Genomic DNA, 16,635 nt, shown 5'->3' on the forward strand with positions numbered 1-16,635 from the left:
CAGGGTGTGCAAACCCTATCTCGACAAGTTCGTCATTGTTTTCATCGACGACATTCTGATTTACTCCAAGAGTCAGGAGGGACACGAGCAGCATCTTCGTCTTATTTTGGAACTCCTTCGGAAGGAACAGCTGTACGCCAAGTTTTCTAAATGCGACTTCTGGCTTCGTGAAGTCCACTTCTTAGGCCACGTAGTGAACAAGGATGGGATCCATGTCGATCCATCCAAGGTAGATTCGATCAGGAGCTGGCCTGTACCGCGTACACCGACAGAAATACGCCAATTCTTGGGTCTGGCAGGTTACTACAGACGGTTTATTAGAGACTTTTCGAAGATTGCCCAGCCGCTTACGCTACTGACACAGAAGGGTGTTACCTATCGCTGGGGAGAGCCCCAGGAGACTGCTTTTCAGCACCTAAAGGATAGACTTTGCAGTGCACCTATCCTCTCATTACCAGAGGGCACAGACGACTTCGTGGTCTATTGTGATGCATCCATTCGGGGACTTGGATGTGTGTTAATGCAGCGCGACAAGGTTATTGCCTATGCCTCTCGCCAACTCAAGGTTCATGAACGCAACTACACGACGCACGATTTAGAGCTGGGAGCTGTTGTTTTCGCACTTAAGATATGGCGACACTACCTGTACGGTACCAGGTGCACGATTTACACCGATCACAGGAGTCTCGAGCATATTCTTAAGCAGAAGGATTTGAACATGCGTCAACGAAGGTGGGTCGAGTTACTAAACGATTACGAATGCGCTATCAAGTATCATCCAGGCAAGGCCAATGTTGTGGCTGACGCCCTCAGTCGGAAAGACACTTTACCACGGCGCGTGCGAGCGCTACAGCTTACGATTCAGTCTAGCCTTCCAGCACAGATACGAGATGCTCAGGTAGAAGCATTGAAGCCCGAAAACGTCAAGGCTGAAGCCCTACGCGGCTCACGACAACAAATGGAACAGAAAGCAGACGGTGCCTACTATGTAACGGGGCGTATTTGGGTCCCACTTTATGGCGGACTACGCGAACTTGTAATGGATGAAGCTCACAAGTCTCGCTATTCGGTACATCCAGGGTCGGATAAAATGTACCACGACATCAGCACTACTTATTGGTGGCCTAGTATGAAGGCCCACATTGCTACGTACGTTGGAAAGTGCTTGACCTGTGCGAGAGTCAAGGTTGAATATCAGAAACCAGCTGGCCTACTTCAGCAGCCTAAGATACCTCAATGGAAATGGGAAGAAATTTCCATGGATTTCGTTACAGGCCTACCTAGATCCCAGCGTGGGAACGATACAATATGGGTCATAGTTGATCGACTCACCAAGTCTGCACACTTCCTGCCGATTAAGGAAACGGACAAGTTCTCCACTCTCGCAGACGTCTATCTTAAAGAAGTTGTCTCGAGGCACGGGGTGCCCACATCTATCATTTCGGATCGCGATGCACGATTCACGTCAGAACTTTGGCAAGCAATGCACAAATCTTTCGGCTCACGTCTAGACATGAGCACAGCATACCACCCTCAGACGGATGGGCAGTCTGAGCGAACGATCCAAACGCTTGAAGACATGCTTCGGGCATGCGTTATTGACTTCGGCAACGGCTGGGAAAAGCACCTCCCTTTAGTGGAGTTCTCATACAATAACAGTTATCACACCAGCATTCAAGCCGCTCCATTCGAGGCATTGTACGGGCGTAAATGCCGGTCACCCCTCTGCTGGGCAGAGGTGGGGGATAGTCAGATTACGGGTCCAGAGATTGTAGTGGACGCCACAGAAAAGATAGCACAAATAAGACAACGCATGGCGGCCGCACGCGACCGTCAGAAAGCCTACGCGGACAAGCGTAGAAAGCCATTGGAATTTGAGGTCGGGGACCGGGTTTTATTGAAAGTTTCACCCTGGAAGGGTGTGGTTCGTTTTGGCAAACGGGGCAAACTGAATCCGCGATACGTCGGACCATTCGAAATTATAGAAAAGATTGGCAAGGTAGCTACAAGTTGAACCTACCAGCTGAACTCGGGGCAGTTCACAATGTTTTTCATGTATCGAACTTAAAAATGCCTATCAGATGAAAACCTTATCATTCCTTTTAAGGAACTCACTATCGACGAGCGGTTGCAGTTCGTCGAGGAACCAGTTGAAATCACGGACCGGGATGTGAAGGTCCTCAAACACAAGAGAATCCCTCTTGTTCGAGTTCGTTGGAACTCCAAACGTGGCCCAGAGTACACCTGGGAACGCGAAGACAGGATGACAGAAAAGTACCCCCAGTTATTCGAAACCAATGCTACCACTACTGAGGCTGAAGCTACTACTTCGGAATTTCGGGACGAAATTCCAGATCAACGGGGGGTGGATGTGACACCCCAGGAAAATCAGTGAACAATACAGTTTACCTAGCTTCCTCAGTGAGTGCATACCAAATTTCGGGACAAAATTTCCAATTAGTTGGGGATAATGTGACAACTCGAACTTTAGACTTACTGTGATGTAACGTTACGTGCATACGAGAACCGAATTATATGTTGGATTTAATGAATGCTATATTATGAATGTGCATTATGTGTGTTTATATGTTATGTATGGCCCAAAACGCACAACACCCACTTGATTTCACAAACCCACTCGGTCCATATGGTTGGACTCGAGACCTTGAGGTAGCCCATGTGGGGTTTCGGCCCACTTCCCTTTATACGTATACATACCCACATATCATTAGGGTTTTAGTTTTTCACAAATCTTGCAATCAAGAACACTCACACTCTCTTTCTCTCGACCGGAATCAAGGGCAGCCTCACCTTCACCACTTTCCTCTACTTGTAATCGGTTAGTATGTTATCCATGATTCCGTGTTTTATATGCTTAGGTGATACCATGATGAATCGGATTGTATGAGTTAGTATTTGGTTGGTATGAGTTATTTGATTGTGTTCTTGTTAATCGGTTTCTGTGAATGGTGATCATGATTACATACGAAATAGGTTGCATGAGTGATTTGTTATTCGATCCGTATTGATGTTTGTAACCGGCTGTGATGATTCTATTTGCACATGTGTGTTAAGTGGCATGTTAGTATGATGATACGGTTCATAATTTAATGATGATCATAGACTGAGTTATGGATAGAATTGCTAGGATGATGTTCTTGATGATGAAGATTTGAATGTAATATGAAACTGTTGAATATTGCTGATTTGATTTGTTTCTGTAACTGCCAAAGTTGTTTGCATAAATTACGGGATAGTTGTTGACTGATAATTATGGAAATTGTTACATGTTTGTTATGACACACCGTTGCGAGTCGAGACCTGGCCATTGCGACTCGAGAACACCCAACCGACAAACAACACAAGCCGAGACCATGGTTGCGAGTCCCGTTGCGACTCGTAACCGGGCCATGATGAACCGAGACCAGCCATTGCGACTCGCAACCTACTGTTGCGACTCGTAATCTCCTGATATGACTCGTAATCCTCGGTTGCGACTCGAGATCGCCGGTTGCGACTCGAGACCACCATTTACACGCACACTGTTTGGGCCTTCGCTGTCATGGGCCCAATGATTTGATTTGTGGACTGTTTGCTATTGGACCTTTTCTATTACAGGCCCAACTGATTGGGCCGGACACTTGGCTATTTGTTTAACTGTTTACTTTTGGGCTGCTATTGGAATACGTGTTCATTGCCATGATCAATACGTGTTAGTAACCTACGTGATTTATACGAACCTGACTTGTGTGGTAACCGTGTTAGGACGTGGTTGACCACCCTTAGTTCAAGAGTCTTTTATTTGTGTATCTGCCGAGCAAACCAAGGTGAGTTCACACAGCCAAGGCATGGGATTCCCGGGTTGGGAATTGGGTTGGATATGTTGAATATGGAATGATTACTCGTACTTACGCATTCTCTAGACTATAGACAATCGTCCTCAGGTTAGTCAGGACACGTTACGTAAAGCCTACGTAACCCAGTACAATTGCCATATGTCTCCCGGGTCGGGAGGACACGTTACGTAAAGCCTACGTAACCCAATACCATTTACTTGCTTCCAGGTCGGAAGGCCACGCTGCGTAAAGCCTATGTAGCCCCCACGCGTACCATGTCCTCGGGGAAGGGCACGTCACGTAAAGCCTACGTGACCCTGTACGTTTTCCTGTTCTCGGTAAAGAAGAACACATGGTCGGAAGTTAGTCTAGTAAGTACCGTTAATGAGAAACCCTCATTAGCCAGGATAAACATGGGAAGCCCCCACCAGTATTATGAACACAAGGTTTGGGAAGCCCCCACCTTTAGTACACACTAGTATGGGAAGCCCCCACTAGCTATACTTATACACTACGTTATGAACCTACTTTCTGTGAACTCGCTCAACTAGTTTGTTGATTATTTGCTGCATGCCTTGCAGGACCTTAGGTACTTTATGGAGCTTGCACAGGGAGGAGCCGGTCGTTGTGGGATACGGATCATGAACTTATTCTGAACTTATAATTATTTTGAGATACATTACTATGCTTCCGCTACTTAAACGATGTTTGGTTTTGAAACATCAATCATGTCATGATGATTTACATTAATTTCTTTTATTATTAATTGCTATGTTTGATATGATTGACGGTTTGATCCTGGTCAGTCACGCTCCCAAGCGGTGGTACTCCGCGTGTGGGATTTTGGGGGTGTGACAAAGAGTTCCCAGGTAAGAGTGACTGGTCCGATTATGTGGATTTGTACGAACACTCTAGCCTTAGACAGAAAACTCAGGGTACAGGCATTCACCCTTCCAGTTCGCACGTGTTCACACTATTAACCCAACACTTTGACGGGATTTTTGAAAATCCAAAGGGGTTCAAAACCATATAACAGAGGGTTCAAAACCTAGTAATCAATCATCCTAGAACAGATGATTAATTTTCAAAGCGGATTCGGAACCGAAGTTCCCGTTGTGGTTATCACCTAAGGATAGGTGATGTGCATGTTTTAAACTCTAAACACAAGATAACTTGTGTTAGGGTCCTAAAGTTATAGTCTAGGTCAAAGCATTACTAATAACCTAGTTCCCTATAACCATTGGCTCTGATACCAACTCTCCTGTCACACCCCGGCCGCGTATAACATGCAACCGCGGCGGAAACGCCGGGGAGTGTTGATGCAGAATTAAATTGTTTCATAACCATGGCATACAAGTTGTATTTTATTTATAAACAAAGGTGTTACATTGTCTTAGAAAGAGAGTACAGAAATCAAAACATAATTAAGCTAGTTCAAACTTCATTTTTAGGCTCTAAGGCACAGGTCCGCCCTAGAATCATGACCATCGTCCTATGGAATAGCTCCTGAAAACACATGTGAAAGTAGGTACGTCAGCATAAAAATGCCTGTGAGATACATAGTTTTTGTGAAAATGGGATTCATGACTTGTGTTTAAAGAATGTTTAATAACAGTCAGTCATGAACCTTGTAATTTGTCTTGCTTTGTAAACCATTTGAAAAGCGATAACATCATAGGATATGTATAAATAAGTGCAAGGTTAAATGAATAACCAAGTAAAATGAGTTGAATAAGATAAGTAGTTTGTGAAAATATTGTCTTGTGAAGGATATGTTATTTATGTAAAATGCAATGTGTCTAAACTGAAATGACTTAGATAACGCCACGATATGTAATATTATACAAACATTTATATATAGGAAGTACCAGCGGCGTATCCACCATGTTTGTATCATATTACATACGCCACATTACTTAAATCATTTACCCAAACCAATCCACCATGTAAATTGTTCATGTGTAAACCAAATGTCAAGTGTTATTGTGTAAACCATGTCAAGTGTTTATGTTCAAATGTATATGTCAATGTCGACGTGTTTATGTTCAATGTAAATCATGTAATGTGTAATCCCAAAATGTATCATGTATGGTAAGCGAAATGTATCAACTTAAACCATATGCACAAAACAAGTCGTTGAAGTAAAACGTGGTTTAAATCAGCGTTATGTTCTGCGGGAAATGCATGCTCTATTGATATTAACATTTATGTGGTATTGTAAACTATGCATACATCCAAGCCTTGAGACTGCGGCGATAAACCCTTAAACAAATTAAAGGTTTATCTAAGTTATGTATATCGAATTCGGTCATTCCTTCCAGTCCTATCAAACCCAGGACTTCAGGAATGGGAGTTGTCAATTCCTATGGTACCACTACCTACTAACGAACGGCGTAGCTAGTGTTAATGAATGTATTGTCCCATGTTAAACAAACCAAATGTCATAACAAAATGAAGGCATGTGATGTAATCAATTGTACTAAGTATGCTAAGTAAACATACGAAGCAGAAATGTTCATGTAAATCAATGTGCCCATATGCTGAGTAAACATATGCAGCAGAAATGTTCATGTAAATCAATGTGTCCATATGCTGAGTAAACATATGCAACAGAAATGTTCATGTAAATCAATGTGTCCATATGCTGAGTAAACATATGCAACAGAAATGTTCATGTAAATCAATGTGTCCATATGCTGAGTAAACATATGCAACAGAAATGTAATGTAAATCAATGTACTAAGTACGCACACAATGGGCATACATAGCATGAAATGTAATGAAATCGTGTACTCTAATGTACTAACAACATAGCAGGCATATGATGTGAAAACATGGAAAGCATGAAAGTAACAGATAGGCACATGTGTTTCACCCCAAAAACAGTTTGGAAAACAGTAAAAGATGGGGTTCTATGTACTCACCTGAGATTGCTTTGAGTTCCTTGTATAATAACCAGATAATGCTAAAGATCACGGGATATCAAACGGCACCTAATACGTAGCTATGTTAATATACCGGACCAAATCGGAAGGATCGGACAGTACGCGGGTTCGAAAACCAAACGAGTATGGAGACTCGTGTAATATGGTTTAACAAAGCCTACATACTAAAATGAAACTTAACCTAAGTGCTTACGGTCCATCACGACCCGTTTAGGTAGCTTACGCTACCCTAACGCGTCGCTCGCGTAGAACGCGTCTGGAACGCCTAACATCGTGACCACAAGGTATAACCTCGGAAGGTTATAGCTATGGTCACCTAATGTGTTTGGTCAGGTCCTAATGACCGACCAAATGGGTCGGGTTCGAAAGCATAAGCGATGGTTTAGATCGCTTACCTTACGACCCTATATAAGCACTAAACTAAAAGTGACGAGCTAAGCATGTTAGAACATGCTTAACCAAGTTTGAAAACAGGTTTGACATCAAAGCAAACGGCTTTGATGCTCACGAGTAGTTTGGTTACAAAATATGCAAGAATGCACATTTTGGCCGAAACTACGACTCGTCACTGAGCCTAGATAACGTGGTGATCAGTAGGTATGGTCACTATGGACCATAACCATCGTGATCACGCTCACGTTATGAAGTTCCATGAACTTCGCATCGACCATAAGCTGGTCAATGCAGAAAGTCAACTAAACGTTGACTTTCAGACTCGAAAAGCGAATAAAAGAGCGAAAGAAGACTTACGGAGGGTCCCCGAGTGCAAATCAAGACCAAATAGCTCAGGTATGAAACAATGGTTTCAACTTAGAGCTTCAAGATCTGATTTTGTGATTTTTACACTAAAAGGGGGGGTATTTATAGGAAAAGTGGAGCCGTTAGGATCGTTTTATCGAATATCGTGCCTTGATCTCGTGCGTACATGTGTCCAGGGGTTAAATTCAGTGAACTTGACCCTTGGCCCTTCATTTGGGTGAAAAGGCATCGCCCTTTGATCGAACGAAAGGCCAGATTCTGCATTAAATGCAAAATCTTCTGTTAGACATGTTCACGCGGCCCGCGTGAAAGTGGGTGCAGGTCTTACGCGGGTCGCCTAGCCCCGTCTGATCTGCACCACTTGCAGAATTTACGTATTTGGCCCCTGTTGCGTTTTTAAGCTATTTCCAGCCCTTTTAAGACCTGTAAAGCCATCTTTAAGGCGCCAAAATGATGCCTAAACATTGTGGACATGAAACATGCCCAAAAATATGTCGGATGTCGGTTCGTTTGGCCGTACGATCGCGATGTTCGCTTAATTACGACGGAATGCGCATAAGCGTGAAAGACGATCCAAATGACGCGACGAATGGATTTTTCTCATGCCAAACACTAAGGCATAATATAAGGATGCTTACATAAATTTTTGGATGTCCGGATGTATTCAGAACGTAAGTTATGCGCGAAAGTGCAAACTTATGCACTTTTTGACACTTTTAGTCCCTGAATGATCCAAAAGTTTATTTTAGCATACCAAACCCCTCAAAGCCTATTTCTAAGCTATGTAAAGGATATTTATGGTATGTTTAACTTATGGACATGTTCCGGAATGTTCGTTACAGTTCAAATTGGCATACTTTCGCAGTTTGTCAAGTTTAGTCTCTGTAAGTGAATTAACTTGTTTTTGCTATACCAAAGCCTTCAAAACTTATTTCTAAGTTATGTAAAGGTTATTTAAGGTATGTTGAGTATATGTTGATGTTCCGGAGTATTTGTCGCATTAAACTGAGTACGTTTTCGCACCAGTTTGCGTATAATGCTCCAGAAAGCGATGTAGAGTTTGAAATTGAACAAAAGTCAAAACACGAAAAATGTAAAACACAATGAAACAAACATTGGGATCAAATAAAATTATTTTATTGATAATTGAACTGTTCATGATGATTACAAGCACAAATGTTACACATGATGTTGGGATAACCAATCCATACCGATGACGACGTCGAAACTACCCAAAACTATGTGTATAAGATCAATCGAGAAGGTCTGACCCGCTAGAACAATACTACAGCCCTTGACTACATGTGCGGCTTCTACACTTTTACCATTTGCTAGTTCTATGACATGTTTGGTGTTTAGGGGTGTTGGTGTACGTTTTAACAATTTACTCATTTTCAAGGACACATAACTTGTATCAGCACCCGAATCAAATAAGACAGTAACATAGATATCGTCGAGAAGAAACTTACCCATAACGACGTTGGGATCGTTCCTTGCGTCACCCTGACCCAGCACGAACATACGACCACGAGCTTCGTTGCCATTGTTGTTGTTTCCCCCGTTGTTGTTGTTGTTGTTGTTCCCGTTGCCCTGGTTGTTGTTGTTGCGATTCTGATTCTGGTTCAGTTGAGGGCAATCATGTTTGTAGTGGCCTTCAGCCCCACACTGGAAACATCCCCGATTTCCACGCTGTGGCTGCTGGTGCTGGTTCTGTGGAGCTGGCGGTGGAAGTTGTTGGTTCTGATTTGCTGGCCGAGAGCTTCTACAATCCTTAGCCTCATGACCCATCTTGAGGCATCTTTGACAACGTTCCCTGCGACATCTTCCGCTGTGGTGTCTGTTGCACTTATTACACAGTGGGTGAATTCCCCGATATCCACCCTGCCCATGACTGCCAGATGATTGCTGACTCGAATTCTGGTAGTCATTTGTCTTGCGCTGCTGAGACTGAACAGAAACTGATCCCTTGCTGGAATCCCCCTTCCATTTTCTCTTGTTGTCACTGGGAGTAGCAGAAGTGGTGACAGCAGCAGTGGTAGCCTTGACACGTTTTGGCAGCCTGTTCTGATCCACTGCCTGATCTGTAATACGATGAGCAAGGCGCTGAATAGCCTGGATATTATCAAGGTTAGCCGATGTAACATGGCTCTGGATCTCTGGCGCCAAACCCTTGAGATACAACTCAATACGTTTCACTGGAGGGTCCACCATAGTTGGGCATAGCACGGCCAGTTCATTCGACCGTTTGGTATAGGCTTCGATCTCTGACCCAACCATTTTCAAGTGATACAGTTCATCTTCCAGCTTGTGAATAGCCTGGATATTATCAAGGTTAGCCGATGTAACATGGCTCTGGATCTCTGGCGCCAAACCCTTGAGATACAACTCAATACGTTTCACTGGAGGGTCCACCATAGTTGGGCATAGCACGGCCAGTTCATTCGACCGTTTGGTATAGGCTTCGATCTCTGACCCAACCATTTTCAAGTGATACAGTTCATCTTCCAGCTTGTGAATGTCTTCATGAGTGCAGTACTCCCTTTTGATCAATTCTTTGAAATCATTCCAAGGGGTGGCGTTAGCAGTTGCCAACCCTAGGATCTGTACTTGCGCGTTCCACCAAGTCAACGCGATTCCTTCCAAAGTGCCAGTGGCGTACTTAACCCTGCGAGCCTCAGGGCATTCACACATTTCGAACACAGATTCTAGCTTCTCGAACCAATGGAAGAGTCCCACTGCCCCCTCGGTGCCACTGAATGAGCTTGGACGACAGTCCATGAAGTTCTTGAAAGTGCAGACAGGCTGCTGCGCGTGTTGACCTATTGTGTACGAATAGGACAAAGTTAAATACGAGAGTAATGTAGGATCTAAGGATCCTAATGTGAGTCTATACTGCAGGGTATACTACCTGCTTGAGCAGCTGCAAGTGCCGCAGCAACTTGAGCTTGAACGAGAGCCTCTAGCTGGGCTTGAGTCATGTTAATTCGTCCGGCCATTGATCTTCACATCAAAGGCAACATAAGTGAGAAAGGTTCGCGAATAGTGCGATGACAGAAGAGTGTAAGCACGTAAGTGTTCTCAAGCAATAACAAGTAGTGAGCAAAGTAATGTAAGCATACTACGAGCAAAGTTCTATGCAGTTCTAGCAAGCAGGTAATAAACATAAACCTTATTAGCTAGGATGTCGAGTCTTGCACGTGGAGCGAAGCGTCGTTGTGGATCGTTGAGAGCACTGTTCTGGTTATAGTCTGGTTTTAATAAAAACGTTTTCCCATATTAAAACCAAGTTCTCTATAACCAATGGCTCTGATACCAATCTGTCACACCCCCAAAATCCACACGCGGAGTATCACCGCTTGGGAGCGTAACTGACCAGGATCAAGCCACCAATCATATCGAACATGTAATTAATATCAACTGTAATAAATGTAAACCAATCATTCGATACGATAGGTGTTCAAAACATAATCATAGTTTATAAGTATAGCGGAAGCATAAGTATGAAAACCCAAATGTGTAACATAAGTTCAACAAGTTTCAAATCATAATCCATGCTCCACAACGACCTGCTCCTCCCTGTGCAAGCTCCATAAGTATCTAACGACCTGCAAGGCATGTAACAGAGGATCAACAACTAGTTGAGCGAGTTCACAGTTAACATTTCAGTAATAGTATAGTGTGAGTAGAAGTATGTTCGTTCGTTATGTCATGTATCGTATTAGTTTCAATCGCGGCCTCCCAGGCAGGTATGCGAAGATATTAGGGGATGTTTATCCCAAGTATTCTAGACTAGGTTTACCAGTATCGCGGCCTACCAGGCAGGCGTGCGAAGATTAGTAAAATACAGTTCGCGGCCTTCCAAAGGCAGGTGTGCGAAGTCGGGCATAATATCGCGGCCAACCCTTGGCAGGTGTGCGAAGATCAGTTCAATAAGTGTTACTAGTCTATTCGTATCCTTATCGTTAGGTTCTATCAACTGAGTACGCACAATAAAGTAATCCAATCCCATTCCCACCCTGGGAACCCCATGCCTTGGCTGTGTGAACTCACCTTGGTTTGCTCGGTATGTTATTGCTTCTAGGATTAATTAACTGTCTAAGTCCGTTACTCACGACCTAGGATACATCGCACGTAAGCTTGATGTGAGTGTTTTACGCACAATTAAGGTTTACAAGTCTATGATATCAAGCAGTTGTGATCCGTGTGATATTTTGTGTATACAATGATATGATAAAGGTTGTTCGTGCATATTGTATCATCCAGTAAAGTAAAATATCATATAATTTCATACAGGTAAGGGTTAGTAGCATATCATTCCTCATACAGGTTTCCGCACTTGACATCATAACACACAGTCTTTTCAAGTATAAGCAGGACTCAGGGCATGTAACGTCACTATAATACAAATCATATTCTCAATCAACAATTGAAACAGTTCATCAATAAACATCGGATCTTGCGTGCATACAATTAACTCAGACATCATGTATTAATAAAGTTCGGATCCCTTATGTGATGTGTATATAAAAGTCAGGCATAATTATGTAGTTCAAAGCTCGGCCAAGGGTGGAATCATATATCACAAACAAACTCGGACAAGAGTTTCTTTGATGAAACTCGGACCAATCTTAGCAACAAACTTCGGACAAGAGTTTCTTTGATGAAACTCGGACCAATCTTAGCAACAAACTCGGACAAGAGTTTCTTTGATGAAACTCGGACCAATCTTAGCAACAAACTCGGACAAGAGTTTCTTTGATGAAACTCGGACCAACATAAAAAGGGGGAGGGGTTCTAAAACTCGGACCACATAAAAAATAAAGGATCGGACTACAGTCCATTTTGAAGCTCGGACATACATCCTTCCATAAACTCGGACCTCATGACTTTCACCAAGCTCGGACTCCCTTTTATTCATTAAACTCGGACTACACATCAAATGCAAGAACTCGGACCATTAACACTAAACTCAGACAAGCAACAAAAGTTGGACCATATCAACTTTGTTAACCAAACTCGGACTAACATATGCATTGATCAAAACTCAGACAACAACAAAAAAATAACGATTGAATTCCAAATCATGGCACAGAATCACAAGAATCCAATCAGTTACGTTCTAGCATTCAACGATCCCAAAACCCTAACTTCATACATTTCACAGTGCAATAATCAATCATCAATCGATCATTCTACATATCTTGCATCTAAATCATCAAGCAGTGATTCCACAACAACTCTAATCATTTCTCATTAATCAGAATCAATCAAATAGGCAGAGAGATTATCATATGAAGAACTAGGGTTTTAACATCAATCAATCATTCAACAATTAACATCGCACAATGATTAAACAATTACCTTGATTCGATTCTAGATGGATTGGCAATCAACCTTGATGCAAAAGACTTGTGAACCCAAGAATGATGAGCAGATGGTTGTAGAGAGGATTAGGGAATGTGGGAGTACGTGTTTTGGTTTTTTGTGAATGATTAGAGAATGATTAGGGTAGGAGATTAGGGTTAAGAATCTCTAGAATTTCATTAATTACCCTCTACCTCCCTAAGTATCATATATTACACATGTACACCATCTCATAACAATTTCATAATTTCACCACCAAGTTCATATATTTACCAATTTCACAATTAACAAACAACCATGCACAATCAAACAATCAAAACATATATAATTCCATGGCAATCAATTGTGCAAATAAACGACTAGTCGATACATGAACGTGTAATAAATGCGAAATAGAATCTTGGAAATTCGAGTTGTCACATATTGTCCCGAGTTAACATACCAAATGTCATAACCAATGTAAGCATGCAATGAAAACCATGTACTAGGTATGCTAAGAAAACATGCCTAGTAGAAATGTTCATGTAAAACAATGTGTACATATGTTAAGTAAACATATGCAACAAATGTGTAATAAATCAATGTGCTAGCATGCTTAACATACATAGCAAAACACAATTGAAAGCATGTACTACGAGTGTACTAGGTGAAACTAGCATGTTTATGTCATAAAAGCATGAAATTCACAAAAGTAACACGTATGTACATGTGTATCACCCCAAAGTATTTGAAAACGGTAAAAGAGGGGAACTATGTACTCACTTGGGATTGCTAATTAGTCTTTGAGAATAAGACCAATTTAAGCTCCAAGTATCACAGAATCGACCGGCACCTAGTATAGGTAACTGTGTTAATAAATCGGTTCCTAAATCAGGAGATAGGATAGAATGAGGTTCTTTAAATCAAATGAGTAATTGAACTCATATGGTATGATTTAATAGGCCCTACATTCTGATTGGAAAGTCTATCTAAGTGCTTTTGACCCGTTTCAACACATTATGGTAACATAAGCTACTATAAGGCGTTGTTTGCGTAAAACTATGTTCGGATGGTAATCTATGTGCTATGTCAAGTCTTACATTCCCAATTATCCCTAAACATGTTACTAAATCAGATTATGTGTCAAAAATATGTTCACATAGTCAAAATACGGATTTATGCTTCAAAAGGGCATTTTGGTCATTTCCTATGGGCATACAAGCTAACAAGCATATGACTAACCAATCCTATGTGATCATAAGGTATAACCTCTGAGGTTATTCCCTATGCAACTATGATCACTAACCAAGCTTGGTCGGATCCTAAAGATCGACCAAACGGGTAGGGTTCGGAAGTCTAAGCGGTTGTTTAGACCGCTTAACTCACGACCCTAAACAAGCACAAACTAATAGTGTCGAGTTAAACATGTCAAAACATGTTTAACCTACTGATTTGGTATCAAAACAAAGTGTTTTGATACCCTAAAGTAGTTCCGTTGCAAAATGCGTGCTAAAACGCATTTTGACCGAAACTTTGACTCGACACTACACCTAGTTAACGTGGTAATCAGCGGCTATAATCACGAAGGATTATAACTATCGTGATTACAATCACGTTTCAAAGTTCAATTGAACTTTGACTTGACCAATTGATGGTCAAAACCGAAAGTCAAACTGTTGGCCAAACAGTTTGACTTTCTGCACTAACATAAGGAAAAAGCAATAAAAAGAATGAAAGAAGCTCACTTAGGGTCCTTGCTATCTTTTCTACAAAGAAGACAAAGTCCCAAATCAGATTAGAGAGCTTCCAAAGAAGATATGAAGGAGAGAAATGAGAAATGAGCAATGAACAAGGGAGTTTGGCATGCTATTTATAGTTGTGTTGATGCTCTAGGATCATCACATGTGGTTTGTTTGGCCATTAAGCAATAAATCACAACCATACATGTGTTAAAGCCAGCTATTACTTGGGAAGGTGTTAAGTTGGCTACCACACAAAGAAATTGCCAAAAACATCCCCTGAAGTATCAACAGTTTGCTAAAACTGAGTTTCTGGTCGCTGGGCTGCTCAGGCGCCTCGCGTAAGAGCTGGGGGTAGGCTTACGCGCCCCGCCTGAGCTCCCCAGATCAGCAAACTTTGATATATTGACAGCTTTAGTCCCTGCATGCATTCGAGTCCATTTCAGGCCTTTTTGACCCCCGTTAAGCCATTTTCAAGGCTCTACAAGGTCAATAAAGTTTAGAGGACTCAAAATATGCTCAGAGAAGTCTCGGATGTCGGCTCGTTTGGTCGTATGGTCGCGTTGTTCGTTAAATTACGACGAAACTCAAACGAACGCGAAAACGAACCAAATTAAGCGACGAGTGGTATTTTTGCATGCCGATCACTAAAATAAAAATATTTTAGTGTGTACAAAAATTTTGGATGTCCAGATGTGTCTAGAACGTAAGATATACGCGAAAATGCAAACTTACGCCGTTTTTGACACTTTTAGTCCCTGTAAGATTATATAAGCATGTTTTCGCACACTGAACCTATCAAAGCTTATTTCTAAGCTATGTTTAGGTTATATATGGTGTGTTTAACTGATGATCAAGTTCTGGACTGTACGTTTCCTTACGAAATGACAGACTTTTGCAAGTTGACGCAAATAGTCCCTGAGAGCGAATAAACTTGTTTTTGCCATACCAAAGCCTTCAAAACTTATTTCTAAGTTATGTAAAGGTTATTTAAGGTATGTTAAGTTTTTGATGATGTTCCGGAGTGTTTGTTGAGTTAAACTGATCGTGTTTATGCATCAGTTCGCGTATAACTTTCTAGAAAGCGATATAGAGTTTGAAATTGATCAAAAATCAACATGAGCATCAAATCAAACTTAAATGACAAACATTGGGATCAAAACACATTGTTTTATTAATATTGTATTGTTCAGAGTCTGTAAAATGATATTACAAGCACATATGTCACATCACATGGTTTCAAAACATTTTAGCATGACATGTTTACTAATTTACCTAATGCATGATTTCAAAAATATCATATATGATTTCAAAACATTAAACATATTTTCAAAGATCCCATGCATAGTTTTAAAAGACATTCTGCTCATATGCTGACTTAGCATACGTACTACACGATTTTCAAGGATATTCTGCTCGTATATTGACTTAGCATATGTAGTACCCGATTTTCAAGGACATTATGTTCGTATGTTGACCTAGCATACCTAGTACAAGGTTTCGAAACATTTTCGCTACACGAATCTCAAATCCTTATAAGATCTTCCTATCTTCATAGTTAGATTCTTGAGGATATTTAAAGTAATAATTGAAGTCCATTGATTGGATTCCTGGTGTAATTTAAATGCATATGTACAAGTTGATGACCAAGTTGACGATTATGTGATTATGTGTTTATGTGTTTAATGGACTCAAATGCTCACTATCTAAATCCTTGTAAAGTCTTCCATATTTTCATATGTTAGATCCTTAGAAGGATATAAAAAACTACTATCTTAAATCCTTAATGGGCTTCTATGCAATAGTTAAGACCCTTGGATTTTAAAGTACTATTCCATAGTTAAAGGGATTGATTCGTCAATCTAGTTAAAGTGATCATGTGTTGATCTAGTTAAAGATATCATGTGTTGATATAGTTAAAGAGACCCTTTGGTGATCTAGTTAAAGAGATCATGTGTTGATCTAGTTAAAGATATCATGTGTTGATATAGTTAAAGAGACCCTTTGGTGGTC

This window comes from Helianthus annuus, chromosome 12, assembly GCF_002127325.2.
Source record: "Helianthus annuus cultivar XRQ/B chromosome 12, HanXRQr2.0-SUNRISE, whole genome shotgun sequence".
In the NCBI taxonomy this organism is placed as follows: domain Eukaryota; kingdom Viridiplantae; phylum Streptophyta; class Magnoliopsida; order Asterales; family Asteraceae; genus Helianthus; species Helianthus annuus.